Source organism: Gorilla gorilla, chromosome 9, assembly GCF_029281585.2.
Source record: "Gorilla gorilla gorilla isolate KB3781 chromosome 9, NHGRI_mGorGor1-v2.1_pri, whole genome shotgun sequence".
Taxonomy (NCBI): Eukaryota; Metazoa; Chordata; class Mammalia; order Primates; family Hominidae; genus Gorilla; species Gorilla gorilla.
In genome coordinates, this window is record NC_073233.2 from 121382975 (window position 1) to 121403704 (window position 20730).

General features: G+C 46.6%; 1 protein-coding gene across 5 annotated transcripts in view; it reads right to left on the reverse strand.

Annotated features, from left to right (window-relative positions):
• Positions 1-8328, reverse strand: part of DRD2 (dopamine receptor D2) — a 65882-nt gene extending 57554 nt beyond the window's left edge. For 2 of the 5 annotated variants that reach the window (XR_010129197.1, XR_002007704.4), the window contains exon 1: positions 7994-8135. The gene's annotated coding sequence lies outside the window, so the exon portion shown is untranslated. Of the gene's footprint in view, positions 1-7159; positions 7654-7993 lie in introns of those variants that run through there. The other 3 variants (XM_055356239.2, XM_004052152.5, XM_055356238.2) reach the window with 2 other exon arrangements.
• Between the last annotated feature and the right edge of the window lie 12402 nt (positions 8329-20730).

Below are 20730 nucleotides of genomic sequence, written 5' to 3' on the forward strand. Positions count from 1 at the left end.
GACATCCTCTGCCTGGGACCCTGGAAGTTAGTTTCTGCTTGTCAACACACGTCTCTTATTGACCCTGCCATAAATGAGTGAAAGAGTTGAAAGGGCTGAGTCCAAAAAAGGATGAACCAAGGAAGATGACCCAGGAACAGAATACCTACAGTGCCTTCTGAAATATTCTACCATAGCTAAATGGTGAGCATTTGTAGCTGGCCAGAAATAGATGCACATCAATTACAAGAGAGTCCTCCCCAAGAAGGGATTCATAGACCAAGAAAAAGGCCAACAAGAGGGATTATCTTTATGGACTGGGGAATCTCAGGACCAGAAGCTACTGTTTTCCATCCTCCTTTCTCAGGCAGGACCATACTTCACCTAAAAACATGATAGCATTTGCTCCTGCCATGAATGACTCCAGAAGCTGCAGAACACATATTTCTGCCAGCTTTGGGGGTCTGCTCATGTGAAGTTCTTCGGCCCTTTCAATCTGGGAAAAGAAAAAAAGTCACCTTGTCCTTGTACACCGGTACGTTCTCCTTGTTTTTTGTTTTTAATAAAAACTGGCCTATGCCAGAGTGCAACATACCATGTGACACTGCCAATCAGGGAGGCTCCAACCATGAGGTAGCAGACACAGAGCCCAGGAAACAAGGAATAAAAATTAGGCCATGAAAAGCCATCACCAGGATAACTTATGCCTCTTCCTAGCTCATGTGTGGTAAGATGGAAATGAATTCAGCTGCACCTAAATCAAAGGGATGACAAGCAATTCAAACCCCTATCTCGCTCAAAATGAGCAAGAGCTGCTGACAGGTGAAAGCCAAAGAATTTTGGTGCAGATAAGTGGAGAGTGTAAGAAAGAAGTATATCCTTGAATTTTGTGAACGTTTTAGAAACATGATTTCAGAAATGTAAAATCAGGTGCTGAATTACTGCAAAAGGACAACAGCTCAAAGTGTTGTTTCTTACTTAAGCATCTTAATAATAACAATAACAATCATTACAGTTAACATTTAAAGAGTACTCACTTTTCCCAGGGACTCTTTCAAATGTCTTGTCTCTATTACCTTAATTAATTACTGTGACCCAATTATGTTGGTATTAACATCCACTTACAGGTGAGAACCCCCAGGTGATAGAGGTTAATTAACTTGCTCATGGTCACATAGTAAGTGTTAGAGTCAGGATTCAAATCCTGGAAGTCTAATTCCAGAGCCCACAGGTTTAACTACCATATGGTATTGTTTTTAAAGGGTTTAAATAGGTGACTAAATATTGATATATGTCATTTATAAAACTCATGGTGAGACTCAACAACAGAGGAGTCTTCTCACTTATTATGAGGTGAACACGATCATTACAGTCCCTTATTTGTGCCTGAAATAACTGATGAGCAGGTTAAGTGCCCTGCCCAGGGACATCCAGGCCTCACCTGCCTCTGTCTATCAGAAAAGCATTGATCAGGTTTTTTTTTGTTTTTTGTTTGTTTGTTTGTTTGTTTTTTGAGATGGAATCTCATTCTGCCACCCAGGTTGGAGTGCAGTGGCACGATACTGGCTCACTGCAACCTCTACCTCCCAGGTTCAAGCAATTTTCCTGCCTCAGCCTCCTGAGTAGCTGAGATCACAGGTGCATGCTGCCAGACCCTAATTTTTTTGTGTGTTTTAGTAGAGATGGGGTTTCACTGTGTTGCCCAGGCTGGTCGCGAACTCCTGAGTTCAAGCAATCTGCCCACCTCAGCCTCCCAAAGGGATGGGATTACGGGCATGAGCCACTGGGTCTGGCTAATCAGCTCATTTTTTAAAGGCAGCTCTCATGAGTCACTCCTGTGTCTGTCCAGGATCCCAGGCCATCCCGCCCTCACATTTCTGTAAAATGTGGAAGCTTAGTCTTGGAGATATAACAAGTTTTCCTTCTATGGTAATAAGAAAGTAACCCCAAAGACCTAATTGTTGGCAGAAGTCTGGCTTTCATCCTTTGGACAGTTCAGTTCACCTCAAAGAGATGTGGGACAGAAGGTAATGTCATCACAGTTCCAGAAGAGCTTGACAAAACATCCGTCTACACCTCCTCCCAGCTCCTCCCCCAGGTTGGAAGGCTTAGTTGACCGTGCCTCCCTCCTGCTCCTGCCGCCCTCCCTCCTGCTCCCACTCCTTGCTGAGGTTTATGCCCAGTGCATTTCATCCAAAGGGACCCAGATCCAGGTACAGAACACTTCCTCGCTGGTTCTCAAATTTAAGAATCCCAAGGAGTTATTTTATTCATCCTTCTCCATCTGCTGTCTCCCTCTTCACTTTCCTGGTATCATACACAAAGATTACTGCCCTTTCATTCATTAAGAATTATCTTCTTATCCCTATTCTCCTACTTTTCTTGTTCTTTATGCCACTTACATATCCTAGAGGGCTATTGCTTTAGCCTTAAACAATATGGTTTTGAATCTTTGTCTCACACATGAAACGTGTGACCTTGTGCAAACCACTTACCTTTCTAAGCCTATGCTTCTTCCTCTGCAAAATGGAATAATAAGGGTTACTCTGAGGCAGGAGGATCGTTTGAAGCCAGGAGTTCAAGACCAGACTGGACAACAAAGCAAGGCCCTATATCTACAAAAAATTCTTTAAAAAATTAGTTGGGCATGCTGGCATGCACCTGTACTCCCAGCTGCTCGGGTGGCTGAAGCAGGAGGATCACTTGAGCCCAGGAGTTCAAGACTGCTGTGAGCTATGATTGCACCACTGCACTCCAGCCTGGGTGACAGAGCAAGACCTCTCTTTAAAAATGAAAATAATAAATAAATAAATAAATAAATAAACAAACAAACAAAAAATGTAAAAACAAGGGTTCCTATTTCACAGAGTTGTTGCAGGATTGGGAGTTTAAATGAGGAACCTATGTCAAGTGCTGAGCACAGTGCCCTGCACACGGTAAGTGCACAATAAATGCTGGCTGTTATGATGATGAGGCCAGCAAAGGAGGGTCTGGTGAACAGGACCACTTCTCATTCTAGGGAAGCCTGGTACTAAGCCACTTTCCCAGATCAAGAGTTCCTGGGAGTTGCTAGTGATGGCGCTGCCTGGGGTAGCAGGTAGGAGAGGAGGCAATGATGTAGCATGTAACAAAAATAATTTCATTTCTAATGTCTTTCTCCTGCTGGGCCACTTAGAACCCAAACAATAACAACAAGGAGGGGGTGGAAATGAGAAGGGCAGGCACGTTCTGAAGGAGACCAATAACAAATGAACAGGTGCCAGGACTCCCTTTGGCTCCCAGACATCTGCAGGGGATTATCGTTGGGGCCACAGCTGCAGTTCTGTGCTGAGCGACAGCTTCCTGGAAGGCAGGACTGCCCAGGCTAACTGCAGGCCTGTTGATGGAGCTCCTGGGAGCCAGGTCTGCCTGACTTCCCTTACCGCCCTCTGTCTGGAAGCAAGCTGACATTACCTAGAGGGCTGCAGGGGAAACCAGAGGTTTTCCCTCCTTCCCCTCCCTGTCCCTTCAGACAGCAAAGAATTCCCTCATCTCCTACTGGAAAAAGTAAAAATCCTTACAGGTGACATCAGATTATGACAAAATTGCCCAAACTACACTAAGCTGATACCTATATTCAATGCATATTTAACATCAGCCTCTTTCAGGACCTCCTAAGAGTCTGCTTCTCCTCTGCTCTCACCTCTGTACACTGTCCCATACTCTCCCAAATGGCCCTAGCAGTTTCCAGGCTTCTGAGTTCAAAGCACTGCAGCAGCACAGTTTCTTCTATCCAGGGGAAGAGGGAGGCCTCAGACCCCAGTGTGTCATCTCTGACTCCTCCCTATACACTGGAGCCACCAGGGTCCTTGGCCCCTCCGCAGTGAAACACTCTCATGTATCCTAGGCAGAGAAGAGGCTGTGCCTTCCAAGGGCATCCCAGCTGCCAAGGGTGTTGATTTAACCCATTTACCAGATTAAGGTGAAAGGAAAAAGAAAAGAAAAATCTGCAATTCTGAGGGCAAATTTCCCTCCTTTCTCTAGACCCAAATCAAAGAAAACCAAGTGGCTGAGTCTTATAGTTTTATTACTCCTCCATCCCCATGTGCTGACACTATAATCAAGCTATTTTCCAGGCCTGTACATTTAGATAATATGATTCTATTGTCAAAAAATAAGAAAGTTTTGCATCCATTTAAGTACAGAGGAAAGAAATCTCCAATTACATTGGTCATGGGAACAGGTGAGAGGCAAAAGTATATTAATACTAGATTCCGACACCATTAGAGTAATTTAAAAGGCCAGAGATAACATTAGTCTACTGCTCAAATTGGTAAATAAGCAATTTGTGCATCCTTAGTGGCTCCATGGTATATTCTGGAGAGCAGAAGGGCTTATACCTAATCCCAAGGTCCTTCCAAAGCCACAAAATGCCTTACTGGAGGTGAGAGGAGGGAAAATGGTGCTGGGGTTCAGCTAAGTAAGAGGCTACCTACAAAGGAGGGTGCCTGCTGAGAAGCTGAATCAACCTGTGTCCTTTCTGCTGCCCATGGTTTCCAGTGTTTCCTATATGCAGGATGCTCCTCTGCTAAGCAGAGTACCTGTTAGGATGGAGAAGCTTCGGTTGCTGAGTCCAGTCCTGGTGTTCAGAAACTGGAAAATTCACTGGAAAAAGTTCTATTTAGGAGAACTTTAATAAAAGAAGAAAGACCATTGTATTTCTGGACTAAGGAAACAGCTTCCCTGTTTGGAGTCAGGGGCATCTGGCGTGACCTCTGAGGAGCCCAAGAAGATAACCTAAGAATCTAAAGTCCTATAAACTATATCCCAGGAAAATGCAAATGACTGGGCTGCTGTTCTAAGCTATTTTCAAGACCTCAACTCTTAGGTAACTGTAACCTGCTGATATATAACTTGATTCTGGGAGATATTACAAATATGACTTAGGGTTCTGGCATTATAAAACCTCAACTTGATTCTTCTCTCTTCCTAGGTGTTGAAGCACCTTCACTGTTGGAGATTCATAGGTATTAAGCCACAAAGCGGGGAGAAGTGGTGGGTGCCAACACAGGATTGGCTCAAGGAAGTCTCATCATATCTGTCTCTCCTGGGCGATGTGCTCATATGTGTGCATGCACGTGTATGCAAACACACACAAACACACACACATACACACAGTGCTATCTTCACAGCCACACTTTTTTGTTAACACTAAAATGTAACTTTTACTTGCAGGGGAGATGGAAACCATTCTCTCCAGGCAGAGTCCCCATGTCTTTCCCCTTATACTTGTTTATTCAGAGAATGGTGACCCCAGACCAGTTCGGCTTCAGCAAGACAATCTCAGGAGTATGTGAGGCCATATTTCTAATGACCCTAAGTTCCCATTTGTTTCCCATAGTATCAAAGAAAGAACAGAAGCGTTTGTCTCAATTTCAAATTCTCCTATATCATTCTCAAGATAATTGCATTTTCTAGACAGAAATAATCCACCCTTGTAGGTGAAGGTACAAGACTAACTAGCTCACAAGCATCATTACTAGCCTTTTTACCCCTACAAGCCTCTTTGCTTATGGAACAAAAGAACCAAATCAATATAGTCAATATGTCACTTTCAGCAGGGCATGAGTGGCTACCAGCCTTGGGGAGCATGACGTGCTACTAGGCTGAACTAATCACTCCTTGGCATTTCAGGAGCACTTAGGTTAACAGATCACAGCACATGCATAATGAAAGACAATAACTCACCCAGAGGGGAGGGCAGGAGGGAAACACTGAGTTGACCCCCATAGAGGGACAGTTAGTATTTACCTAAGTCAACCTGAAGCCATATTGGTGATTCCTTAAAAGGGCCAAAAATTTTAGAAAGAAGAAAAGCCCAGGAAGATCCTGGGGGAGAGGAGATTGGATTGCATCCTTAATTTCAGCAAAGATTTAATCAGGGGGATGGTCTTTCTACCAAGAGTCTCACACTTGAAGCATTTAACAGGTATAACAGCAGGAGACAAAGGGTGAGATTAAATACCTTAATTTTATAAATTTCAAATGTATGAAATTTAGGAATATTTAAGATATCAGCAAATGGTTGCCAAGGTACATGATTCTTTTAACTCTTAGAAATGCATTTTTATATCTTCAAGGGATTTTCTCAGATAGAATACCTGCTACCAATTTTATGTAAAATAAACTTGCTTTCCATTTTCAAAATAAAATAAATGTATACAGACTCTCTAAGGAGTCTCAACTTTTTGGGAGGTAATTTGCTAATTCACTGTACACGTGAATCACTCAGAAACATTGTTAAAATATAAATTTCCTGGGCCTCCGCTTGAGATTCTCATTCAGCAGTTTTTCAAGGAAGAAGCAAAAATACGCATTTTTAACCAGCTTCTCAGGGAATTCATTAAAAAGAAAAAAACCCTTAGAGAAATGCTGCCCGGACTTCTACAACAAATCAGAACCTCTCCATTTTCTGGGCACCTCAGGCTGTGCAGGGAAGGTAGAAGGAACTCAATGATCTTTAAGAGCTGGGACTACCCTGGCCCTCATTTGGCTCTAGGTCTAACCCTCCCAAACCACTTCCTTGTCAGATGTCTGCTTTCAGAGATGGCATCAAAACCCCCTGCAACAAATAATCCAGGAATTTTGAACACTAAGGAGGGAAGTCCAAGGCAGGGGCTGAAACCCAGGAAACCAGCTTGCTGATTTTCTTGAAACTGGTCACGCTGACCACAGTCTCTCTATCTGGCCACCCTCATCAAACAGCTGCACGAGGGAAAGACGATAAGTATGATTTCTTTTTCAAGTGGTCCTAATGCTGCAGGATGAATCAGAGATAAGCATGCATATTTGCATTTGAAGCAGGGTGGGAGTGGGGAGAATCGTTGAACATCTAGCTCCCTAAGGAGGAGCAAGGATTAGCCTAAAAGGTTTGTAGCCTGGTCAAAATACAGAAAGGCTTGGATCTGCAGAAGGATCTGGAGTGGGATCCACAAAGTGCCTTGCACCTCACTCCCTCACCCCCTCACCCAACCTCAAGAGCCACCGAAAAAAAAGTAGTGGGATGCCAGGTGGGGCAACAGTGACTTGCTCAGACAGCTTCCTTGTGGCTGAGAGCAAGCGCCTGTCCCCACGGAGCTGCACTGCTGTGACTTGTGTCCATGGTGAAGCCTGTTATGTAGACGCACACGCACCCTCTTACCTCTGCTCTTCAAGAGGAAGTACTCAAGGGCTGCCCGCCTCAGACAGGGATAGGGAAGCGCTCTGTCTGGTGCTTAGAGGTGTCTCTTGTCTCCGCATACCACCCTAGAGGGGCTCTCGGTCCATCAGAGAGCCGGGCGGTCACCCTCCGCTACTGCCGCCACCGTCGCCTGCACTCCCGGGTAGAAACGGGTCTGGCACCCAAGCCTCCCTCCCTGACTATGTGTCAACCCAAGAGAAGGCGAAGGAGAACGAAAGTTCAGGACCAAGGACAGCGGCAACCGTGGGAGCGGGAGAATCCAGCCAGAATCTGCCTCTCCCCCATCCTTAGCTTCTGCCTTAGAAACTGAAAAGGGTCAGGTCGCACCAACACAGAGTTGCCAAAAACAGCCCTTCTTCCTCCGGAAGAAGTCGGAAACTCTGGCCGCGAGCCCCGGGTCTCGCGCTTGGGTGCTGGGGGAAGTGCCCTCCCGAGATTGTGGGGAGCGGCCGCCCTCCCGCCCTCCGATGCCGCGGATCCGCCGTGCTGCCCTGGGCGCCCCGCGGGGAGGCTGCCCCAGCTGCGCCCGCTCGTGCTCGGGGAGAGGATTCCCTTCTAAGTGGCGAGGAGGCTACTGAGAAGGAGGGAGAGGGGATAGCAGCCGCGGGCTCCAGACGCCCTCCGCCCCCGCCCGACGGGGAGCCCATGCAGAGCCGGATCCCAGGCGGGCGCTCCCGAGCAGGCGGTCGGGAGTGGCCGCACAAACTTCTGGTCCTGGCCTCGCTCCCCTTGGAGGTCCCTCCTCCTCTCCCCGTGACACTGAGTCGCCCGCCGCTCCATCCGGCCGGTGCTTACCTTCAAGCCATAGGGCGCCCCGGGGCAGAGACGGCGCCGGCTGCTTAAGGCTTCTAGCTCCCGCCGCATCCACGCGCGGCCGCCCCTCCCGCAGCCGTCCGGGGCCGCCACTCTCCTCGGCCGGTCCCTGGCTCCCGGCCCCGCCGCGCCGTTCAGAGCCCCGGCGGGCAGCCGCTCGGCCGGCTCTGGCCCGCGGGGAGCAGTGGACGGGCCGCGGCGGGGCGGGGCGGGGCGGGGCCGGGCGCGGGGCGGGTGGGCAGGAGGGAGCGCGGGGACGGCGCGGGGACGGCGCGGAGGCGGCGCGGTGCGCGCGGGAGGCTGCCGGTTCGGCACTGAAGCTGGACAGCTCCGCGGCGCCGGAGCGCGGGGAGCGCGGGAGGGAGGTGCCCCGGTCCCCGCCCCTGAGACAGGCCCCGCCCCCGCCCCCCACCAAAGGAGCTGTGCCTCCTCGGCGATCCCCGGCCTGGAGCGGGTAGGAGGGGTTGGGGGATGCCGCCATCCCTTGTTTTGAGGCGGGAACGCAACCCTCGACCGCCCACTGCGCTCCCACCCACACCCAGAGTAACAAGCTGTGATTACAGGCTGGGTCCTCACCGTCTGCTCGCCAGTCTTCTCCTTTGAGGACTCAGAAGCCAAGGGTTGCGGGAGGCACCACCCATCCAGCAAGTCAGGCAAGGAGAGGAGGTGTTGGAAGAGGTCCGCATCCGTTTTCTGACTTCAGGTCTTGGAATCTATGTAGTCAGTTCTATTGCTGGACTCATCCAAAGGAAAAAGCCTGTTTGGAGTTGACCTGACATGGAAATGCAAAAGGAGGCCTCAGGGGTTCCAGCTCACCCTTGACTCCAAACTGAGGTGTGTGAGGCAGGGAGTGGGGAGAGGGAGAAAGAGATAGAGTGGTGAAGGGTGTTCCGCTGCTACCCTGCCCACTGTCATTTGGGCTGCAGAGGAACCTCGTTCTTCTCCCCTTTTCTTCCTCTCTCCTTTTCTTTCTTTTCTTTCTTTCTTTCTTTCTTTCTTTCTTTCTTTCTTTCTTTCTTTCTTTCTTTCCTTTCTTTCTCTTTCTTCCTTCCTTCCTTCCTTTCTTTTTCTTTCTTTCTCTTTCTTTTCTTTCTTCTGCAGCAATTAGTTACCAACTGTCCTCAGTTTGCCAGACTCTGTGTCAGATTCAGAAGTCACACACAGAAAGAAAACCAGGCCCCTGATCCCGCACCCTGGCAATCCAGAGAGGGGACCCCCAGGGAAATAGCTGAGGCTTAAACAGGTGCTGTGAAGCACAAAAAAGCGAGACTTTACAGGAACCGGGCATTGAAGGAGCAACACCAGTTCCCAAGGGGAGAAGGTGGCACAACACTCCAGGGAGAGGGAAGAGCAGGGGCAGAGGACTGACTCTGCAGAGCAGGGAGTCAGCCCTGCATGGCTGGAATCCAGCCTCTCTGGGCCACAAGGATTAACTTCATCTCAGCATTTCCTCCAATGACACACACAATTATAGAAAGTGAGGGCTGGAAAGGACCTTAACATTCATCTAATTCCGCCTCACCTCAGAAGGGAGAACTGAGTCCCAGAGAGATAGAGTGTCCTTGCAAATCCCACAGAGTCCAGCACTGAACCGTCCCCCTCTCCAGAGGCACAAAACAGCACCTCTCTCAAATGCGGCCATCTCTGGAGGCACGGGGGCAGAGGAAGCTGTGGGCTCCCCATCTCACCCCATGACTCTTCCCAGCTCCTGCCCCTGGATCTTGCTGATCTGGACTGGCCTCCATTTGCCTGCAGGCTCTATAGGGAGATATTACACCAATAGGAGTCCTAGAATGTTGCCATACTTGCCTTTAAGGGATCAGCCATTACAGATATGGTTGACATCCCAGTGTTTCCCTTGTATACCCTTGGACCATTCTTTCCTAGGTTTAATCCACATAAGGAGATATTTGGTACCTCCCAACTCAGCACCTCTACATAGGTTCAGGGATGGGTCAGACTAGCCAGAGCACCTGGATTGGTGTCCCGCCTTGGTCACCTACCTGTTGTGTGGGCTTGCCTAAATTGCCTAATCTCGTGAAGTCTCAGTTTCTCCATTTTTAAGTGGGGACTAAAAATAACGATCTCTGAGCTTTACTGAGAAAAATAGATGAGGACATGTTAGACAATGGTAATATGGGCCATCCCTGGCTGCTCTGGGGTGGGGAGGGGAGCCCTGTTCATCAGGAGGCAGAAGCAGGAAGAAGATGAGCTCCATAAGGTGCACGCACCCAAGGACACTGTAGCTCTGCGCTGCCTTTTTTACCCCAATCTTACATGGCTGAGTGGATTTCATGCTGGCTGTGAGTGAGACGGATGGATCTTTTAGTTTTCAATTAGCAAATGCCTCACTCTTTAAACAAGCGGCACAGCAAACAGATGCACTGTGTGATTGATGACAGGGAACATCTGCGGCCAAGCAGCGGCTGCACCAGAGGCTCCCAGCTTCCTGGGCTAGCAGGGCCCTCTGGAGGTCGTTTGGTGCCTCCCCCTGCCTCTAGGCAGGAGTGTGCCCAGTCCAAGTGGGCGGGGTGGGGGCAGGGTGTCCCTTTGCCTTATAGCTTTCCTGAAAAAGGATCTACAACAACCTCTTTGAATTCTTTACCTCCTTGGAGTCAGGAAGTTCCACCTGATGTACCTCCTAAATCTTTCATTTATTTCTACCCTTTTCATTGTTGAAAGTTGTAAGGAAATAAGTAGTAGTGGGTATTAGGGGTTGTCTTAGTCCATCTGGGATGCTTAATATAACAAAATACCGTAAACTGTGTGGTTTACAAACAGAATTTATTTCTCACAGTTCTGGAGGCTGGGAAGTCCAATATTAAGGTGCTGGCAGAGTTGGCATCTGGTGAGAGCCAGCTTTCTGTTTCATAGATGGCACTTTCTCACTGTGTTCACACATGGTGGAAGGGGTGGATGAGTGCTCTTGGGCCTCTTTTACAAGCGGACTCATCCATCCTATTTATGAGGGCTGTGTCTTCTTCTGTCCTCATGACCTCCTCACTGCCCAAAGGCCTCACTTTCCCTTTGTTTTTTTTTTTTTGTTTGTTTGTTTGTTTTGTTTTTTTACAGAGTTTTGCTCTTGTTGCCTAGGCTGGAGTGCAATGGTGCTATCTTGGCTCACCGCAACCTCCGCCTCCTGGGTTCAAGTGATTCTTCTGCCTCAGCCTCCGGAGTAGCTGGGATTACAAGTATGCGCCACCATACCCAGCTAATTTTGTATTTTCAGTAGAGATGGGGTTTCTTCATTTTGCTCAGGCTGGTCTCGAACTCCTGACCTCAGGTGATCCGCCTGCCTTGGTCTCTCAAAGTGCTGGGATTACAGGCTCACTTTCTAATTTTATAATCCTGGGGCTTAGGATTTCAACATATGAATTGGGGGGAGCAAAGACATTCAGGCAGGGCTAGGAAATGGGTTAGGGACAGATGGGGGTTTTGTTGGCCCATTGTAATGAGGAAACAAAGGAGAAAGCCAACAGAGAATAAGGGAGAGCTAGAACTTCCTCCCGAGCTCCAAGAACTGCTAGCTGCAGCTTAGAAAGAAGGGGGTCCCTTGCTGATCTCCTTCAAACTCTGATGTACCCCCAGAGAGAACAGACTGTCACAGTCCCCTTCTAAAAATCATCTCACAGAAAACAAGGGAAATGCTCTCATCTGAAAGGTGGGGAAGGCAGAGCAGGGTCATGTCAGTAGCAACCCTGGAGTCACACAGAAGTTTGTTCCCATCTAAACTCCACAACCTTGGGAAATTCTGAATGGCTCTGGGGCTCAGTTTTCTGGATTGTGAAATGGGGATGGAGAGCCACATTGCAGTGCTGTCATGAAGAATAAGTGGGAATGACAGCCCACACATATTGATGTTCCATGGGTCTTCCCCCCTTACAGAAAACTTCAACTGGAGAAGTGACACAGGAAATACAGACATCTTCTATATGGTGTTACAGTTCTCCATTTCTTAACCCACTTTGTAGATAAAAACTGAGCCCCCATTTCCAAGCTCTTGGAATTTCTCTTTTCTCATCCTCTTCTTTTGTCTTAGTTCTTGTGCCATTTGCAAATGACTTGGGGAGCAGTAGAACAGCAATCTATCTGGGTCAAAGGAAGTATGGGGCAAAAAACCAATCATCTTTTTTGTACTTTATTACATCCCTCAAATGCAGAAAACCTTAGAGAGGTGTGGAATTCTTGGATATTGTTGTTATTGAGGGACCTACAGCCCCATATAGGATAATCTAGGGCAGGGACTGAAGGTAGTCGAGATGGTAGACCCCAGAGAAGGGTGGGCAAGGGGAGAATCTTCTGAGAAGGACAGAAGTTCAGGGCACTGTCCAACCAAGGCAGGAGAGCAGAGAGTTACCCGAGGGTTTTGACATCTGCGTGTGTAATCACCCTTAGAAAATGATTTCCTCACTGGTAGACTCTAATGGGCCTTTCCACCTCGGTGTGAAATGGACATTTGTTCTTTGCTGCCTCCTATTTTGAAAGAGTAAAGAGAATACAGGGATGACTCACTTTAAGAAATTCTGTTACACAGTTCTTCAGAGTTACAGAACAGATAACTCAGAGTGCAATTATTTATATTAGAAATTTAATTGCTTGATGGGAAGAGGTCATAAAAATATACACCTCATTTGCACACCTATGTTCATAGCAGCACAATGCACAATAGCCAAAAGGTGGAAACAAGCCATGTGTCCATCAACATGGATAAACAAGATGTGGTATTTACATGCAAAGGAATATTATTAGGTCTTAGCAAAGGAGAGAAATTCTCACACCTGCTACCTCAGGGAATCTCGAAGACATTGTGCCAAGTGAAATAAGCCAGTTACAAAAGGACATATACTGTACAATGCCACTAATATGAGGTACCTAGAGTCAATCTACAGAGACAGAGGGTGAATTGGTGGTGGCCAGAGGCTGGAGGCAGGGACAAATGGGGACATATTTGATGGGTATGGGGTTTCGGTATGAGAACATGAAGAATGTTCTAAAGTGGAGTGGTGGCGATGCTTACACAACAATATGAATGTACTTAATGCTACTGAACTATGCACTTAAAATGCGTGGTGGTTCACGCCTGTAATCCCGGTACTTTGGGAGGCTGAGGCTGGCTCTAAAGTGGAGCAGTAGTGATGCTTACACAACATGAATGTACTTAATCCTACTGAACTATGCACTTAAAATGCACAGTGGCTCATACTTGTAATCCCAGCACTTTGGAAGGCCGAGGTGGGTGGATCACCTGAGGTCAGGAGTTCGAGACCAGCCTGGCCAACATGGTGAAATCCCATCTCCACTAAAAATAAATTAGCCGGGCATGGTGGTGGGCTCCTGTAATCCCAGCTAGTTGGGAGGCTGAGGCAGGAGGATCACTTGAACCGGGAAGTGGAGGTTGCAGTGAGCCGAGACTGTGCCATTGCACTTCAGCCTGGGCAACAAGAGTGAAATTCTGTCACACACACACACACAATCTTGTGTTTCAGTGGTTACTGCAGTTGCCAATCTATGTGAAAACAAAGTAAAACATCTTGTAAACTACCAAGTAAATTGGTGGGAAAGTGATCAAAGTTAGAAAACAATCTACATATAACTTCTGAAGTTGTATTTAGGTAAGTACAATCTACTGCCTTGAAGTTCTTCAGTCCTTTCCATAGATGACAAAGCACTTTCTTGTCTGTGATCTTATTTACCTTCCAATAGCCTTGTGATGGCAAGAATGTTGTTAATTTGGGGAGAGCACTTGGAAGACTATGAGGATGAGAGCAGGCAATGAAACTAGGATGTTAGATTTCAGATAGTCTGCAAATGCAAGGATCATTCAACCATTCAGTTTCTGAATGGAGTTGTGCAGTTCAAAGAAAGCTCTCAATGGAGAAGAAAAACTCAGTCTCGGCTGCTTCTTTATTAAGGGTGAGTGAATAAGGAGCAAAGGCATTTTTAGTCTATAACCAGCAGCACTTGGGGTTCTTCTGCTCACACCTGACCCTCTGCCTGTGTTTCTCATCTCTGAGGACCACACCATCCAACTGTTCATACCCCCTCTTCCTCCAACACAATCAGGGTAGCAGTCGGGAACACGGATGTGAGAAACAAACAATTCTGACAGTTTAAGCAGAAAAGGAATTCATGGAAAATATTGTAGTGGCTCACAGAATCATAGAGATTAGAGAACCAGACTTGTAAAACAGGCAGGGAGAATAAAGCTAGCTACTGTTAGGCTTTCAACCAAAATCAAGCTGGAGCAGCAGTCCAGTGAGAACTTAGCTATCATAGCTAAATACAGGGCACCAGATGGCATCTCCACCTTGGCTGGTACCAGACACTGGCAACCCCCGGCACCCTGTTATGCTGTTCCTGGAAAACTGAAAGTTGTGGCTACTGGTACTACCTCTAGGATTGATTCTCCAGAGTCCTTGCTTCTCTGAGTCACTAGCTCCTCAGTCAAAATCTGAGGCAGCTGCCACTCATTGGTTGAGCAGGGCTATGAGCTGCATCTTTCAGTGGGGTGAGGGCTCTGCCTGCCACCAAGACCCACACAGGGATTCTACAGTATAGGAAGAGAACAGAGGTGGTGCAGTGAAACAACAAATCACCATATCCCGGATCCAAAGGAAAAAATAAAGCCGAGCTCTGCTTATTCTACTTTCTGAATGCTACACAGATCCACCCACTCACTCCACCCCCACTGCCACCACTCCAATCCAGCCATCATCTTGTCCCATGCAGATGATTATGAAGCCTTCTGCTGCTGTCCTTACTCCAGCCCATGTTCCACACTGCAAAACAATGCTGCCTCTTAAACATAAATCTGATGATGTGATCCTACTTACTCCCCTTCAAAGTCTTTCCTGTTGCCTTTGAGATAAATTCTAATCATGCTAACACCACATCCATCCTTGCCTCTTTCCAGCCTCATTGCTGGTACTTGCCCCTCCCAGTGAGTGAATCAATAAATGAATCAATGAAGTTTGGAAAGGGTGGCAGAGATGACCTACTCCAGAGTTTCCCATATGTCAATCTTTGGATTGGATTTAATAGAAATCCCTGGGAAACTAAAAGAAAAATACAGATATGGGGGCCCAATGCCAGAACCATTACATTATAATTTAAGGGGTCGGGGTTAGCCTTCTGTATTTCTAAAAAGCCAACCAGTGATACTGAACACCAAGCAGCAGGGGAAGCACTGAAATAATCCCTACCCCTCATTTTGCATATGTGGGAGTTGAAGCCCAGAGAGGTTAAATACTCAATGCACATGAATTGAGTTTGGTTTTGTAATGAAGCAAAACTTTGAGCAAAGTTAATCTGACACATTTAGTGTTATACATAATCATTATTGTGCTACATGGTAATTAGGCATAAATAGTGGGTAAGCTATTCAGAGGGAGGACTATTATTACAGTTATAGAAACCAAGTATTTGTGGGGGTCACACCAGGGGGGAAGGAAAGGAGCCATTGAGAAAGGTTGGGGTGTTGCTCTGAGACCCCATAGAGACCCCCAGGTCTGTCACCTGCACCTGGTCAGAGCTGATGATGGGTGGGTCTGCCCACAAAGCTGGAGAGTCAGGTGGGAGCTGGGTTGCTAGGAGATGGTTCAAGGCAAGCTCTCAGTCAAGATGGGGGAAAGACAAGACAGCCCCTTTGTCCAGCCCCTTCATCCAGTGAGGGAGGGACTGGGATGGGTGGGAAATCCTGTAAGAATGGAAGAAAAATCATTGCAGACCTTGAGTCCTTCTCCTGCAGGAAAAAAGTGAGGGATGAAATTTAAAGGAACCCCTTTCTCTGCCTTGTTTGAGCAGAAGCATCTTCCTCACACTTTGGGATCACCTGTTGTCTTCTGGGTACTTGTTCCAGGTCCACCTCCAGACACATACTACCATTGTCTGAAATGCCCGAGAGCCCTCTTCCCTGCATCCATATATCCATTTCCTGCTGGTTTTTCAAGGCCCAATTCACATAGTTGAGTTCCATGAGGCCTTTCCTCATTTCCCACACCTCAGTATTAATAAAGACCTGTACCTCTTTGTGACATTGATTACACTGTCATTTGTGTTCCTGTCTTGCTTCTCAACTAAAGTGTGAAATCCTACAGCTCACCTGTGTCCCTCTATGCCCCCAGCGCAGAACCTGACACAGGGCAGACTCGCAACAAGTGTCTGTTAAAAGAAACCTCCCCAATTAGTTAGTCCCAATTAATAATTTGGCTCAGTGAGCAAATATAAGGGTGGAAATTTAAGGGTGATTTTTCTTTTACACATACCTGAGTGTGAGCTGGTTAACAGAGATTGCTTTCCAGGCACTGGGGGTGTGAAAGTTTTGATGGAGGGAGGGATGGGGAGAAGACAACCTTTTGCTCAGCATCTGGATAGATGGGGGCTGTACAGGTGGGCCTGACTGCAGGGGTTTTTGAAAGTAGATAGATGATGCCAGATATCTTGTGGATATAAGAAAGAAGAAAAGGAGAGAGGAGGTGGGAGGTAGCAGAAGAATGGCAGAAGATGGAGACAGTGAAGAGACCAAAGCCATAACTGGCCGTCTTTGTACTTCGACATGCTTGTGCTTTGGGCACCGCCCCTTCTCATTTTCAGAGATAGGTTAGAAAGGGGCCAGCCCACTGGTCACCCCAGCCCTGTCTGCACTCCTGGTCTGTTTGGATTAGAGAGAAGGGGCCCAGAAGTCCCAGAGCAGAAATTTCTTTGTCCATGTTCCCAGCCTTCCCTCAGAGCCAGGAACTGACTCTTCCATTTGATTCACCTTCCCTCAGATCTACTTGTAAAAGTTTTTGTGGTAATTATATGTGATCCTGTCTATGGGAACACCTTGAGAAAGATTGCCTGGGCCCTAGGAAGTACTCTGTAATTGGGGTTTGCTATTTTTAGTGATGTGCCTGACCTCTCAGGCAGGCGAGTTAGTAGGAGCTGTGAGGTAAGCCCATCTGCTTCCATGAGTATGCCCTTCGCCCTTGTGACTGTCACAGAGTGCATGTGAAGCTCTCCACCTAGGGAGACGGCATCCCTCCTCATCCTTCCCCACCCTTCCCAGCTCCCAGCAGTATCCAGCAAACCTTCCCAGAGGGGCCGTCTGATCTCTTTGCCACTCAGGTTGGAAAACTGAGAAGCACCTGGATTTCCCTGAGCCCTTCAGATAATCCTATAATCACCTACAGGCAATTTCATTTGCTTATGTCATGACAGTCTTAAGTACAGTTTAGGGCAAATTGGTGCTCAGCCAGACAGGTGGGGAAAGCCACCCTGCCTCAGGGGCATCAGCAGTAATACATTCCCACCATGCCAGCCAAGGAGGGCAGGGGGATTTCTGAGCATGGCTGCTCCCTGTTGGGCTCTGCAGGGGCAGCTCCAGCTTTCATTCCTGCCTAGCTCAGGCCTCATCCTCTCCCACTTGGACTATTTAATTACCTCCTCACTGCTCTCTCTGTCTCTAGACTTACCCATTGATCCAGCTTGGGCCTAGCCTCCAGAGGGCCATCCACATACAGACATGATCACATTGGACATCTCTTAAAACCCTTCAAGGCTTGCCCATTGGCCACACAGTGAAGTGTGCGCCTCTGTCTGCTCCCAGCCTGCCATGGCCTGCCTTCTCCACCCACATCTCCAGTCGCATCTCTCACCATGTTTTACCTCCCACTTCACAGCAATGCCTGACCTTACCATGGGCACTTGCATTCATGTTTTCTTCTACCATTCCCTCTGGCTGGGATGTTATTCCCTCCTTACTTAGCCTGACTCTCACTTAACTTTCTGGAGGGGCCCAGGCCTCCTTCTCCCCAGAAAGTCTCAGATGGGGCCCCCAGAGCTCTTGGGCACACTATCTAATCACACTTCACATTATATTGAAATTACTGGAAAAGACTTTGTTATCCATCTTTAGTTTCTCAGTGCCTCACATGGTGCTAGAAGCAGAGAAGATCACTTAATAAATGTTGAGCTGCTGTTGTACATCAACAGCAACCAAGCTGAGAATCAAATCAAGAACTCAATCCCTTTCACAATAGCTGCAAAAAAAATAAGTAAATAAATACAATACTTAGGAATATACCTAACCAAGGACATGAAAGACCTCTACAAGGAAAACATGGCTACGAAACACAGCTGAAAGAAATCATAGACAACACAAACAAATGGAAATACATCCCGTGCTCATGGATTTGTAGAATCAATATTGTGATAATGATCATACCGTGGCCGGGCGCAGTGGCTCATGCTTGTAATCCCAGCACTTTGGGAGGCCGAGGAGGGCAGATCATGAGGTCAGGAGATCGAGACCATCCTGGCTGACACAGTGAAACCCCATCTCTACTAAAAATACAAAAAATTAGCTGAGCGTGGTGGCGGGTGCCTGTAGTCCCAGCTACTTGGGAGGCTGAGGAGGTAGAATGGGGTGAACCCGGGAGGAGGAGCTTGCAGTGAGCCAAGATCATGCCATTGCACTCCAGCCTGGGCGACAAAGCAAGATTCCATCTCAAAAAAAAAAAAAGAAAAGAAAAGAAATGACCTTACTGCCAAAAGCAATCTACAGATTCAATGCAATTCCCATCAAAATACCACCATAATTTTTCACAGAATTAGAAAAAAAATTCTAAAATTCATATGGGACCAAAAAATAGCCCACATAGCCAAAGCAAGACTAAGCAAAAACAAAAACAAAAACAAAACAAATCTGGAGGAATCACATTACCTGACTTCACACTATACTACTAGGCCATAGTCACCAAAACAGCATGGTACTGATGTAAAAATAGGCACATAGGCCAATGGAACAGAAGAGAGAATCCAGAAATAAAGCCAAATATTTACAGCCAACTGATCTTCGACAAAGCAAACAAAAACATAAAGTGGGAAAGGACACTCTATACAACAAATGGTGCTGGGATAATTGGCAAGCCACATGCAGAAGAATGAAACTAGATCCTCATCTCTCACCTTATGCAAAAATCAGCTCAAGATGGATTAAAGACTTAAATCTAAGGCCTGAAACCATAAAGATTCTAGAAGATAACATTGGAAAAACCTTTCTAGACATTGGCTTGGGCAAAGAGTTCATGACCAAGAACCTAGAAGCAAATGCAACAAAAACAAAGATAAATAGATGGGGCTTAATTCAACTAAAATCTTCTGCACAACAAAAGAAATCAGCAGCAGAGTTAACAGAAAACGCACATAGTAGGAGAAAATCTTCACAATCTGTACATCTGACAAAGAACTAATATCCAGAGTCTATAAAGAACTCAAACAAACAAACTAGCAAGAAAAAAAATCCCATCAAAAAGTGGGCCAAGGACATGAATAGACAATTCTCAAATGAAGATATACAAATGACCAACACGCATATGGAAAAATGCTCAACATCACTAATGATCAAAATCATTAATGCAAAATGATGCAAATCAAAACCACAATGTGATACCACCACACTCCTGCAAGAATGGCCATAATCAAAAAATAACAGATGTTGGCATGGATGTGGTGAAAAGGAAACACTTTTACACTGTTGGTGGGAATGCAAAACTAGTACAACCACTATGGAAAATCCAGAGTGGAGATTCCTTAAAGAAAATCCCACTACTAGGAATCTACCCAGATGACAAGAAGTCATTATACAAAAAGGATACTTGCACATGCATGTTTATAGCAGCACAATTTGCAATTGTAAAAATATGGAACCAACCCAAATGCTCATCTATCAATGACTGGATACAGCAAATATTTTATATATATATGGTGTGTATATATAATATATATACATAATATATATAATATATATATACATTATATATTATATATATATATAATATACACTCGTGAGGGAATACTACTCGGCCATGAAAAGAAACAAAATAATGGCATTCGCAGCAACCTGGATGGAATTGGACACTATTATTCTAAGCGAAGTAACTCAGAAATGGAAAACCAAACATCACATGTTCTCATTCATATATGGGAGCTAAGCTATGAGGACTCAAAGGCGTAAGAATTGTACATTGGACTTAGGGGACTTGGGGGAGGTATACATTAAGCATTTCTTAAAGGGGGTAACATGGGATAAAAGACTACACATTGTGTACAGTGTACCGTTTGAGTGATGGGCACACCAGAATTTCAGAAATCACCACTAAAGAACTTATTCATGTAACCAAACACCACCTATTCCCAAAAAACCTACTGAAATTTAAAAAAAAAGAAAAGAATAAATGTTGAGCTAAATCTATCTGCTGAGGACTCTGAATCCTCCCTGAGAGACCTCATGGCTGTGCCCAACTAACCAGGTGGATGACCTATGTCCCTCCAAGTTGGACCTTCTTGTTCCCATGATGGCACCAGTGACCTGTTACTGTTGCCCAGGCTTCCACACATCAACTTCTGCCTTCCAGGCTGTCTCGCCTTCCATGCCTTACACCTTCCATCCCCTGGGGTATGCACCCTCAACATCATGCGACCCATACTGCTGGCTGCCTTCTCTCCTTGGCTGTCTGCCAGCCATGGAGTATAGATTTGCAAAACTCAAACCAGGAAATGTAGGTACCAGCTGAACAGTGCTCAAATTCTAAATTCAAGACCACTGCCAGGGAGGAAAGCCCTGTGCTGGACATCTCAGATTTGTCCTTCCAGGTTTCCTTTCTGCCCTTCACCCTGCTCACACCCTGGGAGCTGACCCACGTAGACTGAATCAAGGCCCCCTCACACTCTGCCTTCCT